Raw genomic sequence first — 13,646 nt, forward strand, 5'->3', positions numbered from 1 at the left:
AAGGATTTATTAGTTTCTTTTTCTAAAATTGATGGAGCGTACGACTTGTAATTGCTGTTTTTGTTTTTATCTTTCTGTAAGACTTGAAGTTGTTATATCTGATGGCTATTTCTTTCTTATCTTCTCTTGAGTTTTAATTTTACTGCTTGAGTTATGTTGATTGTGCTTGTAGTATGCGTGCACATACTTTTCGTTGCAATCCCCGGATTTACTTACAAAAAACTTGTGTTCGTATTTTTTAAATGTGTATTAATTAATTAAGTTGTGAAGAACCTCTATAATGTTTCTAGGAATTTCCGTCTGTTCTGCTTGTCTGATCTTGTAAAAATTCAGAGCAGAACAATTTTTCTGCAAAATTCTTGTTGATGTTTCTTATGTATTTTTCTAGCTTGGGGAGTTGTTTTTCAATATGTATCTCTTCTGTTGTTTTGTTTTACTACATAGCAGTAACCACATTCTTCGCTTTTGCAGTTGGTTTATGTTGTTCAGAGTGAACAGTGGATATCCATAGACCCTATACCAAATTAGAGCGAATTATAGCCTTATATATATATATATATATATATATATATATATATATATATATATATATATATATATATATATATATATATATATATATATATATATATATATAATTTTTTACTTTTTCCATAAGTTGTGGGTTGATAATGGTTTGTTTCAATAGTAATATTATCCGACATGTTTTTATTTGCCCTTCATAATGTTTTTTATTTATTTTTTTTAAATTTAGACGGTTGTCTGAGGTAGCACCTATTTATAAATACGTGGCATGTCGTTTGGATGCATATACTATATTTCTTCTCTATTTGGATTGTTGTACGTAGATCTTTACTAGTTTCTCGTGCTGAAGGAATAAGTTTTTGTGGTTTAGTGGAATTCACTTTCAAGTGCCATTCTTTGCACCAGTTTATGAATTTTGTAACTTGTTTTTCTAATTTGTTTATGATGAAATGTTGCATTTACATAAGATCCAAAATGCAGTATAATCCTAATAAGACTTAATAATGGAGCTACTGTGGAACTCTGTGGAACGCCTCGATGTATCTGTATTGACTGTGAAAGTACCGTTTTGATTTTGATTTTTGTTTCTCTGTCTTTAAGGAAAAAATATATCCATCTTATAACTGGAAGTTCGTATTTATTTATTTATTTATGGTTACATATAGATCACAACAGGTATATTACCTAATGATAGTGACCTAGTCAGTTTGTATATAGTTACAGCATGCATGAATTCACATACATAATTACAAATACACATTTATAGATATGGCCATTTTAATTAATGAATCTTCAATAGGATTGCACAATAGTTCTTAGAGAACGGTCATTTATGGTAAATATATCAAGTTCAGGGTTACTTTCAGCATAGGAATTAAAAATATAACACATTCTCCTAATAGGTGACATGTATAGCGTATTTGTTCTAGCAGTAGGTAAATGAAAAGTAATATTTCTAGGACGCGTGCGTTTACATGGAACATGTAATTCTAACTGGGATAGTAAATACTCAGAGTCTATATTATTTTGCAATAATTTCATTAAGAAAATCAAAAGTTGGGCGGTACGTCTGTCTTCGAGAGATGAGATATCGTGCTTACGAAGGAGGTCGGTATATTTTTCGAATTTAGGATATAGTCCGGTTTCTTTATAAGTACCTCACAAAACGAGATTGAATCGCTTTAAGACGTGTTTTTTTTTTCTGACTGTTGGGATGCCATATGATTGAAGAGTACTCAAGTTTGGATCTAACGTAACTATTGAACAGGGTTTTAAGAACATTAGTATTTGAAAAGTCAAAGCCAAGTCTGATTACGAAGCCGAGGTTTCTGTAGGCCTCACTAACAATGCGATTGATATGCTTGTTGAAGGAAAAGTTGGAGCTAATAGTGACCCCTAAATCAGTTGCAGTGTCCACTCTTTGTGCAGGAGTGTTGTTTATACTGTAATTAAATTTGAGATTATTAGTTTTCTTAGTGAATGTAATAACGTTACATTTTTTAATGTTAAGATTAAGTTTGTTCGATATACACCAAGTGTGTAGTGCGCTTAGATCTTCTTGTAGTGCGAGAGCATCGGAGGGCTGGGAAATTCTTCGATAGAGTTTTACATCATCAGCAAATAATAATTTAGTACGATTTGGTAGCACATTTGGGAGATCATTTATAAAGATTAAGAATAATAATGGACCAAGGTTTGAGCCCTGAGGGACCCCTGACGTTACAATGAAACTTGAAATTGTTATATTTTTATAAATTATATGTTGTCTGCGATGAAAAAGGTATGACATTAGGAATTGTCTCGCTTCAAGAGTGAAGTTGAATGAAATAAGCTTGTTCAATAATATATCATGATCCAGTGTATCAAAAGCTTTACTGAAATCCGTATATATTGCATCAACTTGATTTCTGTTGCCAATTTGCTCCGCAATGAAGTGTATGAATTCAGCGAGATTAGTTGTTGTAGGTCTCTTCGGCAGAAAACCATGCTGATATGAGGATATTAATGGTCGAATATGATTAAAAATTCTTTGATAAATGATAGATTCAAATATCTTAGCTGGGGCAGATATTAAGGCAATGGGCCGATAATTTTGAACGTCATGGTTGTCGCAGTTGCTTTTTGGTATTGGTAAAATATTCGAAATTTTCCACTTAGATGGGAACAGGGATGACGATAGCGATTTATTAAATATGGTTAGCAGTGGATATTTTAGAATTTCAGCGCATCCTTTTATTACATATGGAGGTACATCGTCCGGGCCAGGGGAGCTTCTAGGCTTGAGATTTTTAATTGCATTTTCTACTTCGGTTAGATGTATGGGGTGAAAATTTAGGTTGTCAATTATTTCAGAAGTTTCACGATTTGAAGTGTTTTGTATGTCGTAAGTAGGTGATGAGTTGCTGACGATTTTTTGAAAGTGCTGTTTAAAAGCATTTGCAATTTCTAAGTTATCTTTAAAAATATTGTTTTCAAATCGAAGAGTATTATGATCTGATTTTCTAGTTTTGTTTTTTACATACGACCAGAAAGCTTTTGGATTTTCTAGTATATTTTGTTCACAGTCGTGTACATAGTTTTTATAAGCTTCGTTGATTTCTCTATTAAGGCAAGCTCTAATACTACAAAATTTTTCGTGATGATATTCTGAAAAAACTCCTCCACGTTTCCATTTTTTATGGTGGTATTTCTTACTTTTCACAAGTTTAATTATATTTCTAGTGAACCATATGGGATAGTTACGAGAATATCTTTTTGATGGAACACGTTTATCAAAGATTGAGTATAAAATGTTATAGAATTCTTCTACCGCTAGGTCAACATTAGCACAATCATTTACCCATTTCCAGTCAGCGCGCGAAAATTCATTATACAAGTCAAAAAAGTTTGCTTTGGAAAAATTATAACGCGGTTTTATTTCAGAAGCTGAAGATTTGGGCGTATGTTCATTATTGTATATTCATCAGCCCGATCTGCTAGACAGCACTGGTAAAGTCGAAGAAAATGACATTTTTTAATGGCTATTTGTATATATTGGTATTTTTAAGTGCTTGATATATAGTGTTATATCTTGGTCAAAATTCAGTCTGATTAATATTCATTTGTTGACATTATTGAAGGTAAATGTCATTCTGTTTACTCTTTTCTAACAGTTAAATAAGGTTGCTGTGAGAAAATTGGAGAGCAGTTCTTTGATAAGTTATTAGTCTTCCCAGGTTTCGGAACTAATATTGGAAAAACTGTCTTCTATGCGTTAGGTTAATACCTGTGCGAACAATTGCGTTGTAGATTTTTGTTATTTTATTAGTTAGGTTTATTGAGACTTATTTTATTTAGTGTTATGGTGTCTAGGTCAGGTGCTGTACATTTCTTCTTTTTAATTGCTTCCTATACTTTTTTCATTGCTAATCTATCTAGTAAGTTGTTCCAATTACTCGGTTGTATGTCACTCTTATCAGCTTCTATCAGATCCATGTGGTGATTTATGATATTGGGACTTGCTAAGTGTATTCGCGATATTTTTGTTGTTGTAAAGTGTAATTCTTTGTTTCCTCGTACTTTCTCAGATAAAAATGTTGTACTTCATCTTCTTAGTTGGATTTTTTAAAATTTTGATATTCCTGTGGAACATTTTTTTTCTAGATTTTCCTGGATTTATCTTTTATATGCCTTATATTATATTGTATAGCTGATCTAGTCTATTATTCTTGCATTTTCTCATATCCTTTTTAAATTTCATTTGGTAATTTCTTGATATGATATATTGTACTACACACTACCACCGTATGCTCTTGTGTGTTCTATTTTACTTAATACATAGTAGGTAATCTTCCTCATTCGTATTTATTTTCGTTGTTAGAATATGTTGTTCCATAGCTGTGTTCACTGCGTTAGCTATTTTGGAATTTGCTTTCTCTGTGGAATCTGGAGTGTTTTGTATATTTATATCTTTGATCATAGTGTTTATTGTATGTTGATAGTCCTCCCATTTGATTTTTTCTTGTTGACAAACTGTTTTATCATTACTATTGACATAGTATTTTTTCTTGAAAATTTGATAACTGCATGATCCAAGTAAAGTGCAACATGTGATTTTGTGTATGTAATTGATGTGGACATATACGTATTGCGTTACGTAAGTATTTTATCTAGTTTAATATTTTTTTTTCCATTAGATAGCTCAGGAAATCAAAGATCAAATAGAATTACCTATGGGACGTTTAATTGGCTAAATATTTATGGAAAACGTTTTGCGAAACGTTCCATTCGCTAAATGTTTTCTTAGAAAATCTCAAAACCTGAATGTTAATAAAACTAAATGTTATAACAATTATTGAAGTGTTAATCAAACATTTATAAATGGATTTTTAAACGTTCAACCGTTTAATCAGAGCAACTTCTCTGATTGGCAGTACTGAGTCCTAAGAAAGTCTCGTTTCGAAAATCTCATAAAAGTGATATTTCGTCTCGGAAAGCATGTTTCTATAGGAAAACTGTTTCATTATGTATCTTGTGAAGAAAATTCTGTCTCGTCTCGAGGAGAACCCTAGGCAAATACAGATTCTCTGCACAAGGATTACGGTGTTTTCATCTAAGGATTGGTTTTATGATATAAAATAGAGCTATAGATCTACAGAATATTGTTTCAAAATTTGTTTGCGTACTATTTGTTATATTCAATTGCTCAGAATTATAAACCTTTATACATATAAACAGAAGTGAAAGAAATAGGTATAGACCTTTGTCCTACTTTTCTTAGCTCACTTCAAACATTGCGCTTAGACATACACATCATATCGTCGCATAAGAACCGGAGGAACGTAACTCCATTTTCATTAGTTTACAGGAAAGAGGAAAATAAGACATTTTAAAAGAAAAGTTTAAAAAATAATTAAGATGGTAAAAATATTATTGAATAGTAATTAAGACATTACAAAATCGGTTTCAACACTACACAAATGACAGAATAGCTAATCAAAATAGTAATTCAGTTTCGTGCTATACACTATTGAAATGAGATACGTTCCTCTGACTCTGAGCAGATTGTTTTGAAGGAATCGTTCTTGTGGACATACGTTTAGCAAATTATAATAGCCTTCAGTTTTCTTATTACTTGCTCTAACTAGAAACACTAAACATTGTCATCTAAATGTTAAAACAGCACCACTAAACACTAAAATAACATTTAATCATTATCATCACTACCACAGCGATCCACGCGCTGCAGAAATGGTGTGGATCAAGGAAAACTTTACCCACGACCCACTGACCCACCACTCATCGTGACTCACGACCCACTTGACCTACTTTGACCCATCATGACCCACTCTGACCCCCACGAACCATGATTCATACTTACCTACCATCCACCGAAACCCATCGTCATAAACTCTGACCCATGATCCATGCCCTCCTCTCCACTGACTAAAGAGTTTACATCTGTAATAAAAAAGGCTGTGAAATTATTACTAATCGGGGTTTGAATTTCTACGGTCAATCGTTCAAGCATCACTCTGTTACAATACCGGTGGATCTGACCTTTACGATATAAAATGATAAATTGTTTGTCATGGGCCAAATTACGATGAATTTCAATGTAATTAAAATATATAATTATTTCCTTGTTGAATTACAGGTACTTTTCAGTGAAAAATAGGATGAAATTTGGAAGTCTCAAAAATCAAGGTAAAGCAGGCCAACGTAAAGACAAAAAAAAAAAATCCATATAATTAAGCATACCGTAGAAACTTAAAATTTCCATGTAAGCTTACAATATAAATTGTATGTCTATTTTCTCACAACTCTATGGCTTGATTGCCTTGTGCTCTGAACGCTCCATATAATAAACACAAGCTTCAGCAATTATTATAATAGAAAGCAGTGGATATAAAATGCGAAGCACTGTAGTTTTTGTTCCTCAATTCTATTACAAATGTGGCTGACCCGAACCAATAAACTTAGTTATCCATTTAATAGGTAGATGATAGATCAGCATACGAAACTGAAGTATTCGTCAATAAAAAGTTAGAATTCTGACCAATATTTTAAAAGTGATACAAATTTTACCCGAGTTCAATTCAGGATGTTTATTGCTAAACATTAAGGATAACTAAGAATAAATAAAAATAACTTATTAGTTATTAGATAAAAATACTAACTTCCTACCATATAATACTAGATAATTTCGAAAAATATTTCTGCATTTAGTTAAAATTAATTTTCGAAAACTTTTCAAAGGCATATGCTTCCCCTAAAGAAAATGCATTTCACTTACAGAAATCTTGTTTTGTGTGAGTTGCGTCTTAAAACTTTGTGAAATTCAATTACCTAGACCACGATGGATCTATTTACTTTATACAGTCTTAATCCAACTTATTCCAATGGGTATTAGGACATGATGTAATCACCCTTTGGTGCTTCAAATATACTTAAGTATCACTAACTTCCAAACTAGTAGATAAATAATTAAAAGTTTCAAGAAAATAGGCAATGGATTATAAGACTCAGAAGATAAGATTATCAATAGTTTCCATATACCCTATGCTTAATAGAAAAAAATAGGTATTCAACTGATTACAATTTCTAATATATTCCATTGCTTATTCATGGTTTGAACAAAGTGTGCGTAAGCGGTGATTCTACGTATAAAAGCATCCAGAAAACGGTTTCTATTCAGAAATAATGAATGACTGGAATCATTGCTGACTTCTTTCGGATCGATTTCCGCATCAGTTCCCCGAGTCATTGTTTTGGTAATAGAGTGCTTCAAACTAGAAGCCGTGTTCTTGATTTTGTTGCATGAGCTTTCCTGTTTGCTTTTATCGTAGAAACACTTAGTACAGCCACGTACTCTACCTACAGCCTGAATATTTTCCCATTACTTTTATACGAAACAATCTTCAAGAATTTCAATAAGAGAGTCATTTTTGTAACATTTTTTAAATGACAGCAGTCAGACACATACCCAGAAATTCATTTCGAGGAGGATTTAAGGCTGTCAGAATGAGTGTAAATTTTACACGTGTCGACAATTTTGCGTAAGATTGTAGTACCGGTAAGCCTATATTTAAAAAATATCGGAATTTCAAAGAAGGGGGGCTTGACAGTAGTATCAACCAAATGAAATTATGGTTAATCTAGTTTCGTAATCTCTCTTACCTGTTCCTCCTAGTATTGTCTCCTTTGGAGTAATTGCCCTTCTTTTCCTCTTGGGTCTAGGGCTGTCATCACCTGATGTTGATGATAAAGATTCCGGGCCAGCACTAGGTACATAAATTGCACACTGTCCACAGATATAGACACGAAGCGTCTAGAACATTCTTTTCACAACGACTGTGTTAACCATAATATAACTTGTGATATCAATATACAACGATTAATAGGTTACATTTTGTTGCTAGTTAACATGGAACATTGAAAGATTTGACAACTGATTTGAACTTTTTTATTGTTTTATGCATTATAAGCATATGGTAAATTCATATTTTATCGCTACTTTATTGGTTAAATCAAAAAACAAAAAAAGTTGACTCGAGCAGGAATTCAAGCCGGGGCCCTTTGGACAGGGGTCGTAGATGCTCTACCAGGCCGTCACTTGATAACTTTACGCGTCGTATCATATATCAAAGAAAAAAATCAGATGTAAATACACATGAGGAGAAGTTATGGGATTGAAGTGAAGTTTAGTAATCAAACTCAATAAGAAACAAATGAGAATGTAGCCGCAATCAGTCAGCATCAATTGAGAACGCAACTAAACACTTCAGACACGTGTAAGAAATGGTCGATCCGTTGGGATAAATTGTTAATCACGTCTTCACATCTTATAAAAAGTTACATTTTTGTCGTTTGCGCGTAACACATTGTTTTTCAATGACTTCCAATGCTAAACTTAACTGCCGCAATCGTCCACTGTCTGCCGACCCTTTTCCGACTCGTTTTAAAAGGATCATCAGCTTACTGTATTAGCAGTGAAACTTACTTTCCATATACTGTTACGCTCGCACGTCCTATCCCAAACAGCACAATGCACGTACAGTATCCGTATAGTACATGTACAATTGCACGGATGCAACATGTGCATCATCTGTATAAATGCACGCCTGTACATGTGATGCACATATACATGCCAGGTCCTATTCAACATCTTCACGTGCACAAAACGTGCAATGCACACGTACATGTCCGGCACAAGTGATTTACACCTACCGCGCAGGTGATTTACAAGTAGCACGTATTTGATTTACTTATAGTTCACAGATGATTTACGTGTAGGACAGTGGTGATTTACACGTAGCACACAGGTGATTTACATGTAGCACACAGGTGGTTTACACGCAGTAACCAGGTGATTTACATGCAGGACAGAGAGGATTTACACGTAACACACAGGTGATTTACACGCAGTACCCAGGTGATTTACATGTAGGACAGAGATGATTTACACGTAACACACAGGTGATTTACACGCAGTACTCAGGTGATTTACATGTAGGACAGAGGTGATTTACACGTAGCACATAGGTGATTTACACGCAGTACCCAGATGATTTACAGGTAGGACAGAGATGATTTACACGTAACACAGGTGATTTACATGTAGGACAGAGGTGATTTACACGCCGTACCCAGATGATTTACATGTACAATAGAGGTGATTTGGAGCAGTACCCAGATGACTTACATGTAGTGCACAGGTGATTTCCTCGTAGTACAGTGGTGATGTAAAAGCAAATTCCAGATGCAACGAAAAAAAGGAGTTTATATATTTAGTGTCTTACGCATTAACACCATCTATAACTGCAAAGACATCACCTTCAAAGTATATAACACGTAACTAATAATTGTCAGTGAGAATTTTAGTTTTGGAGTTTATTATTTGCAACACGCAAAGCTTTAGGTAGTATCTTTAACATGTTTGACAAGTAACAAATAACGCAACATATTCTGCTGTAATAGGTCACGAAAATAATTTTGTAAACCTATGAACTGTCTGACTGTAGTTACATCAGTACAATGCTGCCACCTATTGAAATTGTATCCTAGCTCAGTGGACGTTATGAAGTTTTTACAATCATTCAACTGTTATTCGTCGAAAAATCTCTATAACACCGCCTGGAGGAAAAACGACACCTACCAAAAATGGAGGTTACTTTCTGTTGATGAGAATGAGAGTAAAAGAATGAAAGTAAAATTATACACGTGCATGGTAATATGGACGTCTCATACACAAGTGCAATAGCCGTGCAAATACCCATGTGCACACAAGGGCTTAAGCACCGGTAATTTAAATGCGCTTCATCCACGCAAATGCACATGTGTACATGCATGGCTCAAGCATGGATTATGTACATGAGCTGCATCCACGCAAAAGCACATGTGTACATAACGGCTACAGCACGGGTTATATAAATGTGTGCTTCATCCATGCAAATGCACATGTGCACATAACGGCTTAAGCACGTGTTACGTACGTGCGCTGTACCCGTGAAAATGCACATACGTGCATAACGGCTTAAGCACGGGTTATATAAATGTGTGCTTCATCCATGCAAATGCACATGTACACATAACGGCTTAAGTACGGGTTCTGTGAGTGCGCTGCATCCACGCAAATGCACATGTGTACATAACGGCTTAAACACGGGTTACGTGCGTGCGCTGCATCCACAGAAATGCACATGTGTATATAAAGGCTACAGCACGGGTTACATAAATGTGTACTTCATCCATGCAAATGCACATGTGCACATAGCGGCTTTAAGCATGGGTTCTGTACTTGTGGTTCATCCACGCAAATGCACATGTGTATGTAAAGGCTTAGGCACGGGTTATGTAAATGTGTACTTTATCCATGCAAATGCACATGTGCACATGCACGACTTAGTCACTGGTTATGTAAGTGTGCATAACCCACGTAGATGCACATGTGCACATACACGGGTTATGTATATGTGCTTCATCCACGCAAATTCACGTGTACGGCTTATGCACGGGTTATGTATGTGTTCATCATCCACACAAATGCACATGTGCAAATGTACGGCTTATGCATGGATAGTGCACATGTGTCGTACACGTACGTGTTGTCTGGGATAGTACAAGAGTTATCTTACTAGTCGGCGAACCGCCAGCGTTTCGGCGCCTGTCCGGGCATCTTTGCCGAGGTCGGTCCGTCCGCTGTTAGCCGACCTTCTTTCGGCTCCTTTACCTGTCGGCACGCCGCAAGCGTTTCGCTGTCTTCACGACATTTGCCGCGTTCGGCCCGTCCGCTATTTGCCGTCTTCTCCCAAAATGTTTGTCAAGGACCCTCTCATACTTGTAATTTAATTTTAAAAATTTACTTCTCATATACCCTTTACGTGCAGTCTATTTACTACATTTCTTTCCAAACATTTACCTTTTTTATGGTCCGCACGCCGTCAGCGTTTCGACGTCTTTAGAACCATCATTTACTACGGTCGTTTCGTCTGCTGTATGCCGACTTTCTGCCGACTCCGTTTTCACAAGACATATTTACTGGAATTAGTGTCCACCCACAAGAAAAACCTTCGGACAGTTTCAATTTTTACTTCAATATTAAAGAAGATACAGGATCTATTCATTCTCCAAAATTCGACTCGTTGCCACTCGAATATTGAAACTTTCGCCGACGTCGTTTTTCAAGAAATTGCCGGCAGTGCCTTTTTGCAGTCGTCGTCCGACTGTTTCGAGAAAGCTTTATACGAGGGAAATATAAGCCCTAATTCGTATTTTAAAGCAACAAATTACCTTCTAACTCTCTTTGTTTTCTTTTGGTGAACGACTCTGTTTTTGCTCGCCGCGGTCGGAAATCGCGCGGAAAGACGTAGGTGTCCGGCGCCGACAATCTGACCGCGGCTTCTGGTCGGCATGGACAAATTGTCCGACTGTAGGCGGCAGTATCGTGATGGGGTAAATATGGTATAACAATACACAACCTAAGTGTCATCATTTTAAAATTTTTAGCAAAAATGATACAAATTGCCCCTATTTTTCACTTAATATCGAAATTTCTAAACACGGTCGGACACGTGCACACTCGTTTTAAATAAGGTTTTTATATATCAAGTTTCATCTCACAAACGTTAATATTCTGTTTTTGGCATAAAATTTTAACCCTCTCTCCTCTGTTAGGATATACAATTTAATAAAAATGGCGTGACAACAACTCAGTCCAAGGTAGGTGTTAACTATGTTAATAAAATTCATTTTAAAGGGTTCAGCCATTTTTCGTTACGATAGACAACGTATTTTTACGTACTATATAGATATAGATTAACAGTATTGTTACTGTCTCGTTACTTATTTATTTAAGTTATTTATTGATATAAAAAGTGAGATGTTATGTTTAATGTTTAACAATACCTAGCATTTTCCGTGTTATCAACAGTCAAGTAGCGGATTTGTGTGTAATATTTATTTGAACTTAATGGGTCTTATGAATAAAGTGGAGCAAGGTGAGCATGCTCCAGTATTTGTGGAGTTTACTCCTTTTGGTATGAATAAAGAGGAGCAAAGAGAGCATGCTCAGGGAGAGGTTACTCAGTGCTGGAGCATGGTCTGAAAACTATCGAGCATGCTCACATTTCATATGAATAAAAAACGAGTTCGTACTCGCACTTCGGAGTACTGTCTCCAAAAATCTGGAGTCACCTCATTAGCTGACTCAAGCCGTGCAGTGAAGGTGTGTTGTGAAAATGGTTGCATTCATGAATTTACAACGACGTAAAATATACAAGGAGCGCAGAAACACGTGGGAAGTGGACTATAAAACTCTGTATCGCTTTGATCAAGACAACGTGAAGAGGTTTTCCTAGGTGCAACAAATGAAACTAGAGGCGGGGCACTTACTAAAGAACAGAGAATGCGAATTTTTTTGAGATATTTGAGTGATCCAGGGTTTCAAAGTGGGAAGGGGAGGATATAGGTGTGGATGAGAGTACGGTGTCCGTGACATTTGCAAATGTTCTAGACAAAATAATCGAAAAGGCTCCCCTGTGGATAAAGTTCCCAAAAATTGTTGCTGAACAGCAGGCAGAAATGAATAAGTGGCGCCAAAAATACACCATCGGGGTCATCGATTGCACACATGTGGAAATTAAACGACCTCATGTACACGCGGAGGAGTACATAAATCGTAAAGGACGTTTCACCTTGAATGTTCAAGCCACTTGTAATTGTAATGAGGAATTCACGAGCGTTGATGCTTCCTGGCCAGGTTCGGTGCACGACTCCCGAATATGGATGAATTCAGCTGTTCATGTGGTCATGACAGAAAACAGGTCAGGAGCCTTGCTTCTGGGTGATTCTGGATACGCCATTGCTCCTTGGCTTATGACTCCTTTCCAAAATCCAGCTACAGAAGGAGAAAGAGAATTCAACAACTGCTTCAAAGGAGAACGAGTTATAATAGAAAGATGCTTCGTCAAGTCAAGCAGCGATTCCCTATACTGGAAAATAAAATACGATTGGCGACCAACAAAAGTGCCTTCGGTGATTCTAGCCTGTTTTGTCCTTCATAATGTGGCTAAATATCTGAAAGACGGCGAGTTTTACATTGTTGAGAGAGCGTTTGAAGACTATGACGACATGGAAGAGGATAACGAGGGCATCCCGCGCGTGAGACAACGTGGGCAACAAAGGAGAAATGAAATTGCCAGGATGATAGTTGGTCATTAAAATGTAAGAACTTTCATGAAAAGTACAGTTTATTTACAGTAGTAGTTTGTCAAATACTTGATATAAAATATTCATGTTATACTACAGACCTAGTAATCCTTATAAATCTTATAGCATCTATGAGGTTTTATAGAAAAGTTCAACACAAATTTTTTGAAATGTCTCTCTCTCTCTCTTTTTTTTTTGTTTCATTTATGTCTGTTGACACTTCTTAAAATAAATGACAATACATGCTATTCTTTTAAAAATAATATAGCAGAAATAAGTGCAGTTGCAGACTGCTTGCTTCGTCGTCCCAGCGCGGAGTGGAGCAACCTCTATGAGCATGCTCGGCTTCTGCAAGAGTAAGCTCTCAAAACTATTGATAGTTTTTATTCATACGAAATTTTTAGAGTTTGCTCACGAATAGAGCATGCTCACCT

The 13,646-nt window shown here is 35.7% G+C and overlaps 1 protein-coding gene across 2 annotated transcripts in view; it reads right to left on the bottom strand.

Moving 5' to 3' along the window:
* LOC145671197 (uncharacterized) overlaps positions 1 to 13,646 on the bottom strand; it is a 358,295-nt gene that overhangs the window by 248,709 nt on the left and 95,940 nt on the right. The window contains exon 1 of one of the 2 annotated variants that reach the window (XM_081740050.1): positions 5,885 to 5,906. The exons of the other annotated variant lie outside the window; for it this stretch is intronic. The gene's annotated coding sequence lies outside the window, so the exon portion shown is untranslated. Of the gene's footprint in view, positions 1 to 5,884; positions 5,907 to 13,646 lie in introns of those variants that run through there. 2 annotated transcript variants of the gene reach the window in all.

The sequence above is a fragment of the Thermobia domestica genome, chromosome 15, assembly GCF_964235325.1.
Source record: "Thermobia domestica chromosome 15, izTheDome1.hap1.1, whole genome shotgun sequence".
Classification (NCBI taxonomy): Eukaryota; Metazoa; Arthropoda; class Insecta; order Zygentoma; family Lepismatidae; genus Thermobia; species Thermobia domestica.